This window comes from Arachis ipaensis, chromosome B9, assembly GCF_059453495.1.
Source record: "Arachis ipaensis isolate K30076 ecotype BB chromosome B9, ASM5945349v1, whole genome shotgun sequence".
NCBI lineage: Eukaryota > Viridiplantae > Streptophyta > Magnoliopsida > Fabales > Fabaceae > Arachis > Arachis ipaensis.
Window position 1 is genome coordinate 79,309,773 of NC_142444.1, and position 15,066 is coordinate 79,324,838.

Consider the following 15,066-nt stretch of genomic DNA (forward strand, 5'->3'; position numbering starts at 1 on the left):
ACTGATAAATATAATTGACTTCCTGACTAAGAATTACAAGATAACCATAGATTGCTTCAAACCAACAATCTCCGTGGGATTCAACCCTTACTCACGTAAGGTATTACTTGGATGACCCAGTGCACTTGCTGGTTAGTGGTACGCGTTGTGAAAAGTGTGATTCACAATTCGTGCACCAATGTTCATCTTGATCTTCAAAGTGTTCTTGGTGTTCATCTTGACATTCATAGTGTTCTTGCATGCATCATTTGTTTTGATCCAAAATCTTCATGCATTGTGTCTTTTTTTGTATTTTTCTCTTTCTTCATTAAAAATTCAAAAATAAAAAAAAATATCTTTCCCTTTTTCACTCATAAATTTTCGAAACTTTGAGTTGACTTTTTCAAAACTTTTTAAAATTTAGTTGTTTCTTATGAATCAAATCAAATTTTCAATTTAAAAATCCTATCTTTTTCAAATCTTTTTCAAAAATCAAATCTTTTTTATTTTTTTTCCAAAATTTTCGAAAATCTTAAATTTCGATTTTCAAAATCTTTTTCTTATTTCTATTTCATATTTTCAAAATTAATGCTAACAATTAATGTGATTGATTCAAAAATTTTAAGTTTGTTACTTGCCTAGTAAGAAAGGTTCAATCTTTAAATTTTAAAATACTATCTTTTTGTTTCTTGTTAGTCAAGTAATCAACTTTAATTTTCAAAATCAAATCTTTTTTTAAATTTCTTTTTTAAATCTTTTTCAAAATAAGTTTCAATCACATCTTTTGCAAAATCAATTTCAAAATCTTTTCTAACTTCTCTTCTAACTTCCTATCTTTTCAATATTTGATTTTCAAATCTTTTTCAATTAACCACTTAACTTTTTGTTTGATTCTTATCTCTTTCAAAACTACCTAACTAACTCTCTCTCTCTAATTTTCGAAAATCCCTTCCCTCTTTTTCAAAATTCAATTTTAATCAACTAATTGTTTTAAATTTCAATTTAAATTAAATTCATTTTTCATTCTAATTTTCGAATTTTAACTTTAATTTTTAAATAAAAACAAAAATATTTTATTTTATTTTGTTTAATTTTTGAATTCTCTGATCTCTCATCCCTTTCTGTTTATTTATTCATCTACTAACACCCCTCTTTCACTCAAGAATTTGAACCCATTCCTCTACCCTGTGTTTGGATTCTCACCTTTTTCTTTTTGCTACTCTTCTCTTTTTATACTTACATTAGGAATCTCTATACTGTGACATAGAGGATTCCATATTTTCTTTTCTATTTTCTTCTTTTTCATATGAGCAGGAATAAGGATAAGAACATTCTTGTTGAAGCCGATCCTGAACCTGAAAAGACTCTGAAGAGGAAGCTAAGGGAACCTAAAGCATAACTCTCTGGAGAAAATCTGACAGAAATTTTTGAAAAAGAAGGAGACATGGCCGAAAATAATAATAATGCAAGGAAGATGCTTGGTGACTTTATTGCACCAAATTCCAATTTACATGGAAGAAGCATCTCAATTCCTGCCATTGGAGCAAAAAATTTTGAGCTAAAGCCTCAATTAGTTTCTCTGATGCAACAGAATTACAAGTTTCATGGACTTCCATCAGAAGATCCTTTTCAGTTCTTAACTGAATTCTTGCAAATCTGTGATACTGTTAAGACCAATGGGGTTGACTCCGAGGTCTACAGGCTTATGCTTTTCCCATTTGCTGTAAGAAACAGAGCTAGAATATGGTTGGACTCTCAACCTAAAGACAGCCTGAACTCTTGGGATAAGCTGGTCACGGCTTTCTTAGCCAAGTTCTTTCCTCCTCAAAAGCTTAGTAAGCTTAGAGTGGATGTTCAAACCTTCAAACAGAAAGAAGGTGAATCCCTCTATGAAGCTTGGGAGAGATATAAGCAACTGACCAAAAAGTATCCTTCTGACATGCTTTCAGAATGGACCATCTTGGATATATTCTATGATTGTCTGTCTGAATTATCAAAGATGTCATTGGACCATTCTGCAGGTGGATCCATTCACTTAAAGAAAATGCCTGCAGAAGCTCAGGAACTCATTGACAAGGTTACAAATAACCAGTTCATGTACATTTCTGAAAGGAATCCTGTGAGTAATGGGATGCCTCAGAGGAAGGGAGTTCTTGAAATTGATACTCTGAATGCCATATTGGCTCAGAATAAAATATTGACTCAGCAAGTCAATATGATCTCTCAGATTCTGAATGGATTGAAGGAATCATCCAACAGTACTATGGAGGCATCTTCTGAAGAAGAAGCTTATGATCCTGAGAACCCTGCAATAGCAGAGGTGAATTACATGGGTGAACCCTATGGAAACACATATAATCCCTCATGGAGAAATCATCCAAATTTCTCATGAAAGGATCAACAAAAGCCTCAACAAGGCTTTAATAATGGTGGAAGAAACAGGTTTAGTAATAGCAAGCCTTTTCTATCATCCACTCAGCAACAGACAGAGAACTCTGAGCAGAATCCATCTAGCTTAGCAAATATAGTCTCTGATCTATCTAAGGCCACTCTAAGTTTCATGAATGAAACAGGGTCCTCCATTAGAAATTTGGAGGCACAAGTGGGCAAACTGAGTAAAAGGGTCACTAAAACTCCTCCTTGTACTCTCCCAAGTAATACAGAAGAAAATCCAAAGAGAGAGTGCAAGGCCATTGATTTGACCATCATGGCCGAACCTACAAAGGAGGAGGAGGACGTGAATCCTAGTGAGGAAGACCTCCTGGGACATTCAGTGACAAATAAGGAGATTCCCTTTTAGGAACCAAAGGAATCTGAGGCTCATCTAGAGACCATAGAGATTCCATTGACCCCCTTCTACCCTTCATGAGCTCTGATGAGTATTCTTCTTCTGAAGAGAATGAAGAAGTTACTGAAGAGCAAGTTGCTAAGTACCTTGGTGCAATCATGAAGTTGAATGCCAAATTATTTGGTAATGAGACTTGGGAAGATGAACCTCCCTTGCTCACCAATGAACTGAATGCATTGGATAGGCAGAAATTACCTCAAAAGAAACAGGATCCTGGTAAATTCCTAATTCTCTGTAACATAGGCACCATGACCTTTGAGAAGGCTCTGTGTGACCTGGGGTCAGGAATAAACTTAATGCCACTCCCTGTAATGGAGAAACTTGGGATCTTTGAGGTGCAAGCTGCCAGAATCTCATTAAAGATGGCAGACAACTCAAGAAAACAGGCTTATGGACTAGTAGAGAATGTGTTAGTAAAGGTTGAAGGCCTTTACACCACTGCTGATTTCATAATCCTAGACACTGGGAAGGATGAGGATGAATCCATCATCCTTGGAAGACCCTTCCTAGCCACAGCAAGAGCTGTGATTGATGTGGACAGAGGAGAATTGGTCCTTCAACTGAATGAGGACAACCTTGTGTTTAAAACTCAAGGTTCTCCTTCTGTAACCATGGAGAGGAAGCATGAAAAGCTTCTCTCACTGCAGAGTCAACCAAAGCCCCCACAGTCAAACTCTAACTTTGGTGTTGGGAGGCCACAACCAAACTCTAAGTTTGGTGTTGAACCCCCACATTCAAACTCTAAGTTTGGTGTTGGGAGGTCCCAACAATGCTCTGAACATCTGTGAGGCTCCATGAGAGCTCACTGTCAAGCTATTGACATTAAAGAAGTGCTTGTTGGGAGGCAATCCAATGTTATTGTTATTTCGTGTTTTATTAGGTTGATGATCATGTGGAGTCACAAAAACTACTGAAAAATCAAAAATAGAATGAAAAACAGCATTAAAAATAGCACACCCTGGAGGAGGAGCATTCTGGCGTTTAAACGCCAGAAACAAGCATCTGTCTGGCGTTTAACGCCAGAAACAAGCACCAAGCTGGCGTTTAACGCCAGAAACAAGCATCTACCTGGCGTTAACCGCCAGAAACAGGCTACATTTGGGCATTTAACGCCAGAAACAAGCAGCAGTCTGGCAGTAAACGCCAGGATTACACAGCAAGGGCGTTTTACACGCCTAATTAGAGCAGGGATGTTAAGTCCTTGACCCCTCTGGATCTGTGGACCCCACAAGATTCCCACCTACCACACCTCTTCTTCTCTCCTTTTCACACCTTCTCATAACACTCTTCCCCAAAATAACCTCCACCAATCACCTCCATTACTCCTCCAAAACCATCATACAACCCACCTACACCCACCCACTCAAATTCATACCATCACTCCTTCCTTTTCACACATCATAACCACCTAAAACCCCCCTTAGCCGAACCACTCACACCTCTCCATCTCATCTATTTCCTTCTTCTTCTACTCCCTCTTCTCTTCTTTTGCTCGAGGACGAGCAAACCTTCTAAGTTTGTTATGGTAAAAGCGTTGCTTTTTTAGTTTTCCATAACCATTTATGACACCTAAGGCCAGAGAAACCTCTAGAAAGAGGAAAGGGAAGGCAAAAGCTTCCACCTCTAAGTCATGAGAGATGGAGAGATTCATCTCAAAAGCCCATCACTAAGAAAAGGATGGAGCAAACAAGAGATCATGGACCTCAAGAAGAGCATGAGAAAATTCCTCACCATGAAATCCCTGAGATGCCTCAAGGGATGCACTTTCCTCCACAAAACTATTGGGAGCAAATCAACACCTCCCTAGGAAAATTAAGTTCCAACATGGGACAACTAAGGGTGGAGCACCAAGAGCACTTCATCATCCTCCATGAGATTAGAAAAGATCAAAGAGCTATGAGGGAGGAGCAACAAAGGCAAGGAAGAGACATAGAGGAGCTCAAGAGCACCATTGGTTCTTCAAGAAGAGGAAGACGTCACCCTCACTAAGGTGGACCCATTCCTTAATCTCCTTATTCTTATTTTCCTGTTTTTCATTTACTATGCTTTATGTTTATGTTTGTGTCTGATTACATGATCATTAGTATTTAAGTGTCTATGCCTTAAAGTTATGAATGTTCTATGAATCCATCACCTCTCTTAAATGAAAAATGTTTTTATTACAAAAGAACAAGAAGTACATGGTTTCGAATTCATCCTTGAAATTTGTTTAATTATTTTGATGTGGTGACAATACTTTTTGTTTTCTGAATGAATGCTTGAACAGTGCATATGTCTTTTGATATTGTGGTTTATGAATGTTAAATATGTTGGCTCTTGAAAGAATGATGAAAAAGGAGACATGTTATTTGATAATCTGAAAAATCATAAAATTGATTCTTGAAGCAAGAAAAAGCAGTGAATACAAAATCTTGCGAAAAAAAAAAAGAAAAGAAAAATGGCGAAAAAAAAAAGAGAGAAAGAAAAAGAAAAAGTAAGCAGAAAAAGCCAAAAGCTCTTTAAACCAAAAGGCAAGAGCAAAAAGCTAATAGCCCTTAAAACCAAAAGGCAAGGGTAATAAAAAGGATCCAAGGCTTTGAGCATCAGTGGATAGGAGGGCCTAAAGGAATAAAATCCTGGCCTAAGCGGCTCAACCAAGCTGTCCCTAACCATGTGCTTGTGGCGTGAAGGTGTCAAGTGAAAACTTGAGACTGAGCGGTTAAAGTCAAGGTCCAAAGCAAAAACAGAGTGTGCTTAAGAACCCTGGACACCTCTAATTGGGGACTTTAGCAAAGCTAAGTCACAATCTGAAAAGGTTCACCCAGTTATGTGTCTATGGCATTTATGTATCTGGTGGTAATACTGGAAAATAAAGTGCTTAGGGCCACGGCCAAGACTCATTAAGTAACTGTGTTCAAGAATCAACATACTGAACTAGGAGAATCAATAACACTATCTGAATTCTAAGTTCCTATAGATGACCAATCATTCTGAACTTCAATGGATAAAGTGAGGTGCCAAAATTATTCAAGAGGCAAAAAGCTACTAGTCCCGCTCATCTGATTGGAGCTAAGTTTCATTGATATTTTGGAATTTATAGTACATTCTCTTCTTTTTATCCTATTTGATTTTCAGTTACTTGGGGACAAGCAACAATTTAAGTTTGGTGTTATGATGAGTGGATAATTTATACGCTTTTTGGCATTATTTTTACATAGTTTTCAGTATGATTTGATTAGTTTTTAATATAATTTTATTAGTTTTTAAATAAAAATCACATTTCTAGACTTTACTATGAGTTTGTGTGTTTTTCTGTGATTTCAGGTATTTTCTGGCTGAAATTGAGGGACTTGAGCAAAAATCAGATTCAGAGGTTGAGGAAGGACTGCAGATGCTGTTGGATTCTGACCTCCCTGCACTCAAAGTGGATTTTCTGGAGCTACAGAACTCCAAATGGAGTGCTCTTAATTGCGTTGAAAAGTAGACATCCAGGGCTTTCTAGAATTATATAATAGTCCATACTTTGCCCGAGTTTAGATGACACAAACTGGCGTTCAACGCCAGTTCCATGTTGTATTCTGGACTTAAACGCCAGAAACAGGTTGCAAAGTGGAGTTAAACGCCAGAAACAGGTTACAAACTGGTGTTCAACTCCAAGAGAAGCCTTTACATGTGTAAAGCTCAATGCTCAGCCCAAGCACACACTAAGTGGGCCCCGGAAGTGGATTTCTGCATCATTTACTCATTTCTGTAACCCTAGTAACTAGTTTAGCATAAATAGAACTTTTTACTATTGTAATGGAAGTTCCTTTTTCCCTATTTTCGAATTCATATGCCATTTAGGGAGGCTGGCCTCTCAGCCATCCTGGACCTTGCTCTTATGTATTTTCAACGGTACAGTTTCTACACACCATAGATTAAGGTGTGGAGCTCTGCTGTTCCTCATGAATTAATGCAAAGTACTATTGTTTTTCTATTCAATTCAAGCTTATTCCTATTCTTAGATATCCATTCGCACCCAAGAACATGATGAATGTGATGATTATGTGACGCTCATCACCATTCTCACCTATGAATGCGTGCCTGACAACCACTTCTGTTCTACATGAAGATGAGATAGAATGAGTATCTCTTAGATATCTAATACAGGGGACCGAGTCCGAGATATTAGAGTTTTCGTGGTATAAGTTAGAACCCATGGACGGCCATTCCTGAGATCCGGAAAGTCTAAACCTTGTCTGTGGTATTCCGAGTAGGATCTGGGAAGGGATGGCTGTGACGAGCTTCAAACTCGCGAGTGCTGGGCGTAGTGACAGACGCAAAAGGATAGTAAATCCTATTCCAGTATAATCGAGAACCGACAAATGATTAGCCATGCAGTGACAGCACATTGGACTATTTTCACAGAGAGGATGGGATGTAGCCATTGACAACGGTGATGCCCTACATAGAGCTTGCCATGGAAGGGAGTAGCAATGATTGGATGAAGACAGCAGGAAAGCAGATGTTCAGGAGGAATGAAAGCATCTCTATACGCCTATCTGAAATTCTCACCAATGAATTACATAAGTATCTCTATCCTAGTTTATATTTTAATCATGTTTTTATTATCAATTCACCATAACCATTTGAATCCGCCTGGCTGAGATTTACAAGGTGACCATAGCTCGCTTCAGGCCGACAATCTCCGTGGGATCGACCCTTACTCACGTAAGGTTTATTACATGGACGACCCAGTGCACTTGCTGGTTAGTTGTGCGAAGTTGTGACAAAGTGTGATTCACGTTTGAGAGCACCAAGTCTTTGGCGCCATTTTTGATGATCGCAATTTCGCATACCATTGACCAACACATCTTCCGCAATACCCACCACTGTTATTATGCTCTTGTCCGTCAAGACAAACCTAGCTGCCGACCGCTTCAACGGTGGGAGCTTCAATAGATGATAAATGGAAAGAGGCATAATGATAACACATGCACCAAGGTCACACATACAATCAATGAATTGGACTCCATCAATAACACAAGAGACTAAACAAGGACCCGGATCAACACACTTTTCCGGAATGGATCCCATCAAAGCCGAAATGGAACTACCCAATAGAATGGTTTCCAACTCATGAATTCTATCTTTGTTCATGCACAAGTCTTTAAGAAATTTCGCATATTTGGGCACTTGATGTATAGCATCAAAGAGGGGGATAGTTACATCCACTTTCTTGAACATCTTTACCATTGTTGGGTCAAGTTCCACACGCTTCTTAACCTTTCTTGCCAATGTAGGAAATGGGATTGGTTGAGTCACTTCCTCCAAAATTTGCTCCTTTCTAGGGACTTCACTCCTTGGTAGAGGGTCTTCATCTTCAACTATTACATGTGACTCCTCCTCCTCTTCAATTTCTTCTATCTCAACTCCATCTTCCTCTTGAGTGACTTGCATTAGACTAGGTGCCTTTGATTCCGTTTCCTTCAATTGAGTTCCGGACCTCAAGGTTACGGCGTTTATGCCACCCTTAGGATTGGGTAGAGGTTGAGAGGGTATGGCACTAGAGGTTGAGGCTTGAGGAGTGGGAGTAGAAGGTCACTCCATGTGAGCAATGAGAGCTTAGAGGGTGGAAGTAAGACCATTGAGACTTGAGTTGAGTGTGTTTTAGAGTTCTTTTTGTCCTTGAAGTATGGACCGGAGTATGTCATCTTGATTTGGAGATGTGGAAGGATAGGTGATTTGTGGTGCTTGGGATTGGTTGGGTGGAAGTGGTTGTCTATGAGGTGGTATGTAGGTTTGATGGTTCCTTCCTTGATTTGGTTGTTGGTTTGGAGGGTTTTGTGAATAGCGGTTTTGTGGAGTGTTGTTATTCCACCTTTGGTTGCCTCCATTGTCCCTTCCTCCTTGTTGATAATTGTCCCGCCAATTTTGGTTGGAGTTATCCCTCCATCCTTGATTAGAGTTGTTGCTCCCTTGGTTATAGTTGCCTCCTTATTGGGGGTACCCTTGGTTATAATTACTCCCTTGGTTATGGTATCCTTGATTAGCACGTTCATAGTAGGATCGATCAAAAAAGTTGTGGGTAGCCGCTAGAGTGTTATCTTCTTGGAGACTTGGACACTCGTCCGTGTAGTGGGAATAGCATGAGCAAATGCGACACACTCTTTGGGGGACCAATTGTTGACATTGTTGGTTTTGAGGAGGAGGTTGTTGTTGGGATGGAGGTTGTTGTTGATTCACTTGGAGTTGCTTTAAAAGGCTTGTCATCTCACACAAGGTCTTAGTAAGGGTAGCGGTCTCACCACTTGAAGACACTTCATTCACGGCCTTTGGGCGGTTAACTCTCCGTCTAGCATGTTGAGTGGACTCGGCCAAGTCAGTAATGAGTTGCCATGCCTCCTCCGCCGTCCTATACTTTGACAAAGAACCGTTGCTTGAAGCATCCAACAAATTCTTATCTTGCTCCCTCATGCCTTGGCACACATCGCTAAGCAAGACTTAAGTGTCAATCATATGGTTGGAACATGAATCAAGGAGTTTGTGAAACCGTTCTCAATATTCATATAAAGTTTTTATCTCGCCTTGTACAATACATGTCATCTCCTTTCTTAGCTTGTCCGCTATTTCTACGGGCATGAATTAAGCAAGTCCCAATTGGATACAACATCACTAGGTAAGGTATAGAACCACTCCTTGGATCTTTCCTCAAGAGAGAAAGGGAAGGCAAACAACCATATAGCCACTTCATCGGATCCTTCCCGCCTAGTAGTCGAGCATACACTATGAAAGTCCTTGAGGTGTCTAATTGGATCTTGTGCGGGAAGTCCATGGAACTTTGGTAGGAGATTGATGAGAGCGGTCTTAAGTTCAAAGTTTGCATTCAAGTTGGGATGAAGCACATGTAGAGGTTGGAGAACAAAATTCGGTGCACCCGCTTTCTTGAGAGTTACTCTCCTTGGAGCGGCCATGTTGTCAAAACCTAGATCAAAAGAAGAAATATTAGTAGTATCAACAGAAGAGTAATTAGTGCCTTCGTTGGATGACGATGATGTCGTTGGTGAATTGGTAGGAACCTTTTCACCTTCCTCAAAAGCTAACCGCCTCCGAGCTTGCCTAATATGAAGCAAAGTTCTTTCAATTTCCGAATCAAATGGTGCTAAGCTCGGATTTGGTAGTGAACGCGTCATACAATGAAGGAGAAAAGAAGCTCATGACATCAATTGGTATCTAAGCAAAATCTAGTCCTATGTAACAACCAAACAAACAATCAATCAAGAGAGAAATGCAAATATTCACATATTAACATATTCACACTAACCAATAGAATGGCACACATAAGCAATTCCTCGGCAATGGCGCCATTTTTATGAACGGAAATATTCTTATGCCGGTTAGAAACTAGCAATGAATCCGATCATGAGTATAGTCTAACCAACACGCGAATACCACATCAAACAATTCTAAAATCTATGACCGAGAGTATTGATCCTGGGTTGTTCTCCCTAGGAATTGACTTAGAATGTGCATCATTGATTAGGAAAGCTTTTATGGTTTTGAGAGTTGGTGCAAGAATTCAAGCTAGGAAAGCAAAGAACAATTAATTAATATAAAAGGCTTGGCTAGGGGTAAGCATCGAAGTTCCATCATTATAGTTTCCTTCAATTATGATAAGGATTGGTTATTGCTTCACTTAGTTAACCCCCTAACAATGGAGGAAAGTCAAGTGAGAGTAACTAACTTGAGTCACAAGTCCTAGTCTTACCCTAGAGAAGTCTAGCTTTAGTGCACTCCAAGTCAATTAGCACTTCTCAATTCATAATCTACAATTGATATCCACTATTCAAGTGTCTCCAATAACTCAACCCCTAAGCCAGGTAAGAAAAATATACTCCATAGCTAAGGTTGTCATTATCACAAACAATTGGTAGGCAATCATAGAAAACATGATGTAATTGAGAGAAGAGAACTGAATTAAAGCTATCTAATCCAAACAATCATCAATAATCAAACAATTGAATGAAACCTCAATTCATTAATCCGAATTCAAAGTAACAAAGTCAACCAAATCTAGATCTAAGAAATTGAATCAAAAGAGCATTAATTAAGAGTAGAAGAAGAGTAGATCTACAACTTGTACCAAAGAAAAAGTGAATTAGCAACGGATCTCACCAAGAAATTAAAGGAGAATTGCAATGGAAGAAGTGAAAATCCTAGAGAGAGGTCGGAGTTTCTCTCTCTAAAAACAAAATGTAACTAACACTCCTAATCGTTGGTCTTCTTAAGCTTTTCCCTCCAAAATCTGCTCCAAAATAGGGCCTAGGAACCGTACACGCACTGCACGCATACGCATCCCTGATGTCTTTTGCAATCTGCGCGCAAGCGTAAGGTGCGCGCGAGCGTCATAAGGAATATAGCCCAGCCATATAAGCGCGCCGACTCCTCGCTCGGCTCCATTCCGCTGGCTCTGGATGAGCGCATCCACGCGTACGCGTACGGTGCGCGTGCGCGTGCATGTCCAAACTCCAATTCTTTAATTTGTTCCATGCTCCTTTCCTTCATGCATGCTTCCTTCACTCCTCTTAGCCTTTTTTTTTCCTGTAACTTTTGAAATCACTTAACAAATGGATCAAGGCATCTAATGATAATAGAGGAGGATTACAATATACCAATTTTGATGCAAAAGAAGCATATTTCCATCTAAGAGGTAGAATGCGGAAGGAACACAAAATCATTCAGTTTTATATGAATAAGTGTGGAAGATCATTGATAAAACCCTTAGATTCTATACATGATAAACCCTAAAAATAGGGTTTATCACTACAGACTGAAGAAATTAAGGAGGAGTTAGGGCCACAACTCCCACATGAGACAAGCAACAAGATCCCTCCTGAGAAAGAGATCACAAGGAATAAGGCACCGCCAGAAGAAGGAAGGAAGAAAATGCCAAGAGGTTGGAGGAACAAAAAAATCCCTACTAAAGATTTTTCTCCAGGGGATAAAGTGATATCAATCCACCAGCCACTAATCCCACCTCATCTTCCTATAATTCCATCTCAGCTACCTCAAGTGTACAAAGTCAACAGAATCCTTTCCTTGGAACATGTAGAGATTCTTAAAGAAGCAAGTGGAGATAGATTCATTGTGAGAGGAGAATACCTGAGACATTTCTAACCACCCTGACAAAGGCCAACCGTCAAGCTAAGGATGTTAAAGAAGCGCTTGTTGGGAGGCAATCCAACCAGAGGTAACTCTCTTTTCTAATCTGTTTCAATAAAAGAGTTAAGTAGATTTTCCTGTATTACAAGGAGTTAAGTTTGGTGTTGCACACCAAGGTGATTATGTCATGAGTCAACAATTCAAGAGCGAATGTGTGATACTAAGTTTGGTATTCCACCATAAATTTCAATTAACCACATGATGATCCTCAGCATAATGACTAATCACCAACTCCAAACAATCATAGAAGTCACTTGACTTTGCAATTTTCTTTAAGTTTATCTTTGTTTTAGAAAAAATAAAAGCACATGATGACATTGCATACAATTCATTGCACACAGAACTAAGCAAAGAATTAAGTTTGGTGTTCACACACCAGATTGAGTTCAGAAGCTCACAAACATACATGCATGTTAACCATCTCTCAAGTACTTGGGGAACAAGCAACTTCCAATAACTTTACAGGAAGTCTATCAATCTCTTGGAATAACTATGCATCATCACCAAGGAGAACACAAAAGATAGGGAGGATGATGAAAAACTAAGCAAGAAGATACCAAAAGGTTGTATTGTTACTTAACTGTTTCTACCTGGAAGTGTTTTAATTGGAAGTCTAAATGTACCCCTGCTGATTAGTTTACCTTTGTTTACATCATGTTACTTTACTTTCTTTGTTTGTCATTTAAGTGTGCTAGTCTAAGTGCTTGTTTTATTTTCATCTTGCTTGAATGTATACCTGATGACAAGTCATCCTAGCCTATTTTAACCAGTCGTTTCCTTTTGTCTTCATTAGAATTATGCACTTTCTTGAACCATAAGCAAGCTAATTGAGTAGATTTTCATGTTTCCCTTGATTGAATCAACCATGTATAAATTCATGCCATTTCATGAGGTTTTATGCTAAAATTGTTGCATATTATGATAGAATGAATATCTCATGATTATGAGCATAGCTTTGATGAGTTTGGTTAATTAATTATAGGTGAAGAAAGCTTGGAGAAAGGTTGAAGTAAGAAGGAATAGCTAGGAGTAAAGAGAAGACAATGGAATAAGTGAAATTGAACCAGGAAGCAAAAAGCTGGACCTAAAGTTAGCATCAAACTTTTGCACAAACTTTTGGTTGAAAAGTTAGCCCCAACGTTAGCCCCCTAACTTGGAGGCTAACGTTGGAACTTGAACATCACTCCCTGGGTACCAAAAGTTTGCGCCAACGTTAGCCCCCTAACTTTGAGGCTAACGTTGGCACATGAAATTCACCCCTGGGCACCAAAAGTTTGCGCCAACGTTAGCCCCCTAACTTTGAGGCTAACGTTGGCATGAAGAAAACCTCCCTGGGCACCAAAAGTTTGCGCCAACGTTAGCCCCCTAACTTGGTGGCTAACGTTGGCGCCACAAGTACACAAGGTAAGGCCAACGTTAGGGCCAAAGTTAGACCCCTAACGTTGGCACCAACGTTCATATCAGCAAAGTGGTGTTAGCTGATATGAAAAGTTGGAGCAAAAGTTAGACCCCTAACTTTTGCTCAAACTTTTGGTCCAACTTTTGAAAAACTCAAACCCGGTTCAATTGGTTCACTTTGGTTCTTCTCCAAACTTCAAGAACAATCAACCAAGGCCTCTTTCAACCCAATTCCACCAAGAGCAAAGGCCCAACTCAAGGCTTGAAGATCATTGGAAGAAAGTGTATAAATAGGATAGAATTCAAGTTCTTCGAGGAGCTTTCTTTTGGAGTTTTCATAATAGTTTTCGGAGAGCTTTGGATATTGAGTGATCTTTAATTTCTTTGTCTTGGGGAAGGAGAATTCACTTCTCTTCCTCTCCATTTTATTGCTTTCAATTTCAATTGCAATTGTCTTGGATTTTGGGTTGGAGAATTGAAGAAATTCTGTTTCAATCTCAACCTTGGATCTCACTGCTTTATTTACTGTTTGATTGGATTTCAATTTCTGTTAATTGCTCTTCATCCACTTTCTTTGAATTTCAATTACAATTTCTTGTTGGATCTAGGAAGGCATTGAGATCTAGACTTGGCTTTCTAGTCTCTGGGTCCTGAGATCTGATTTCCCATTTCAATTCTCTGTTTACTGCTTTATATGTTCATTTACTTTTCTGTTTCGGATCCGATTCAATCCCAATTCCCTTTTACTCTTCTGTTTAATGCAATTTAACTTTTCCTTGTTTAAATCCAAACCCCAATTCCCTTTACAATTCCAACCGTTTACATTTCTTGCATTTTAAGATTCCGCTATTTACATTTCTTGCATTTTAAGTTTCTTCTATTTAATTTCTTGCTCTTTAAGATTCAGCAATTTAATTCCCTGTTCTCTTTACTTCCATGCAATTTAATTTCTGCAAATCACAAAACACTCAACCAAATCTTGATTCGCTTGACTAAATTAACCACTAAGCTAAAATTTCTCAATCCTTCAATCCTTGTGGGATCGACCTCACTCCCGTGAGTTTTTATTACTTGATACGACCCGGTACACTTGCCGGTTAGATTTGTGTGTTTTGGGAGAAATTTATTTTTCACCAAAATACTCATCAATACCTTGTCCCCTTTTGATTGAATAAAAGAAAAATGCTTTAAAACAAAAAGAGTAATAGTCCAATTTGGTAGGAAATAGAATAAGGTTAAGTGGTGGTGCATGTTTGATTGTTTATCAAGTTCACTAATAAAGATAAAGGGTAGAATGTTCCTTTTTAAGCATGAACTTAGTTGCTGTGTGTGAAACCTTAGTGAATAAATATCCTTGGAAGAAAGAAAGAACAAGAAAGAAGGGAAGTAAAGCCAACGTTGGTGGCAAAGTTGGGCCACCAACGGCTAGCACCAACGTTGGCAACCAAAAAGGAAAAGAAACAAGAATAAGCTGGACACCAATAGCTTGAACCTTGAGACACATGCCTATAATTTTTTTGTAATAGGATCTGCTTGGATGATTAGGTTCTAAGGAGTGTTTTAACGCTTGGTAACTTGGGTTAACTAACCCAGGATTATCAACCAAAAGTCCACTATCAAGAGCAACCTAGTTACAAGGCATTTAGTGACCCAAAGAGGTG

General features: G+C 38.9%; 1 non-coding gene across 1 annotated transcript; it reads right to left on the reverse strand.

Moving 5' to 3' along the window:
• Positions 1-1,816: 1,816 nt before the first annotated feature.
• On the reverse strand, positions 1,817-1,924 carry LOC148545135 (small nucleolar RNA R71). Its single transcript, XR_015901466.1, has one exon. It is a non-coding gene; the product is annotated as a small nucleolar RNA R71 (small nucleolar RNA).
• Positions 1,925-15,066: the final 13,142 nt, after the last annotated feature.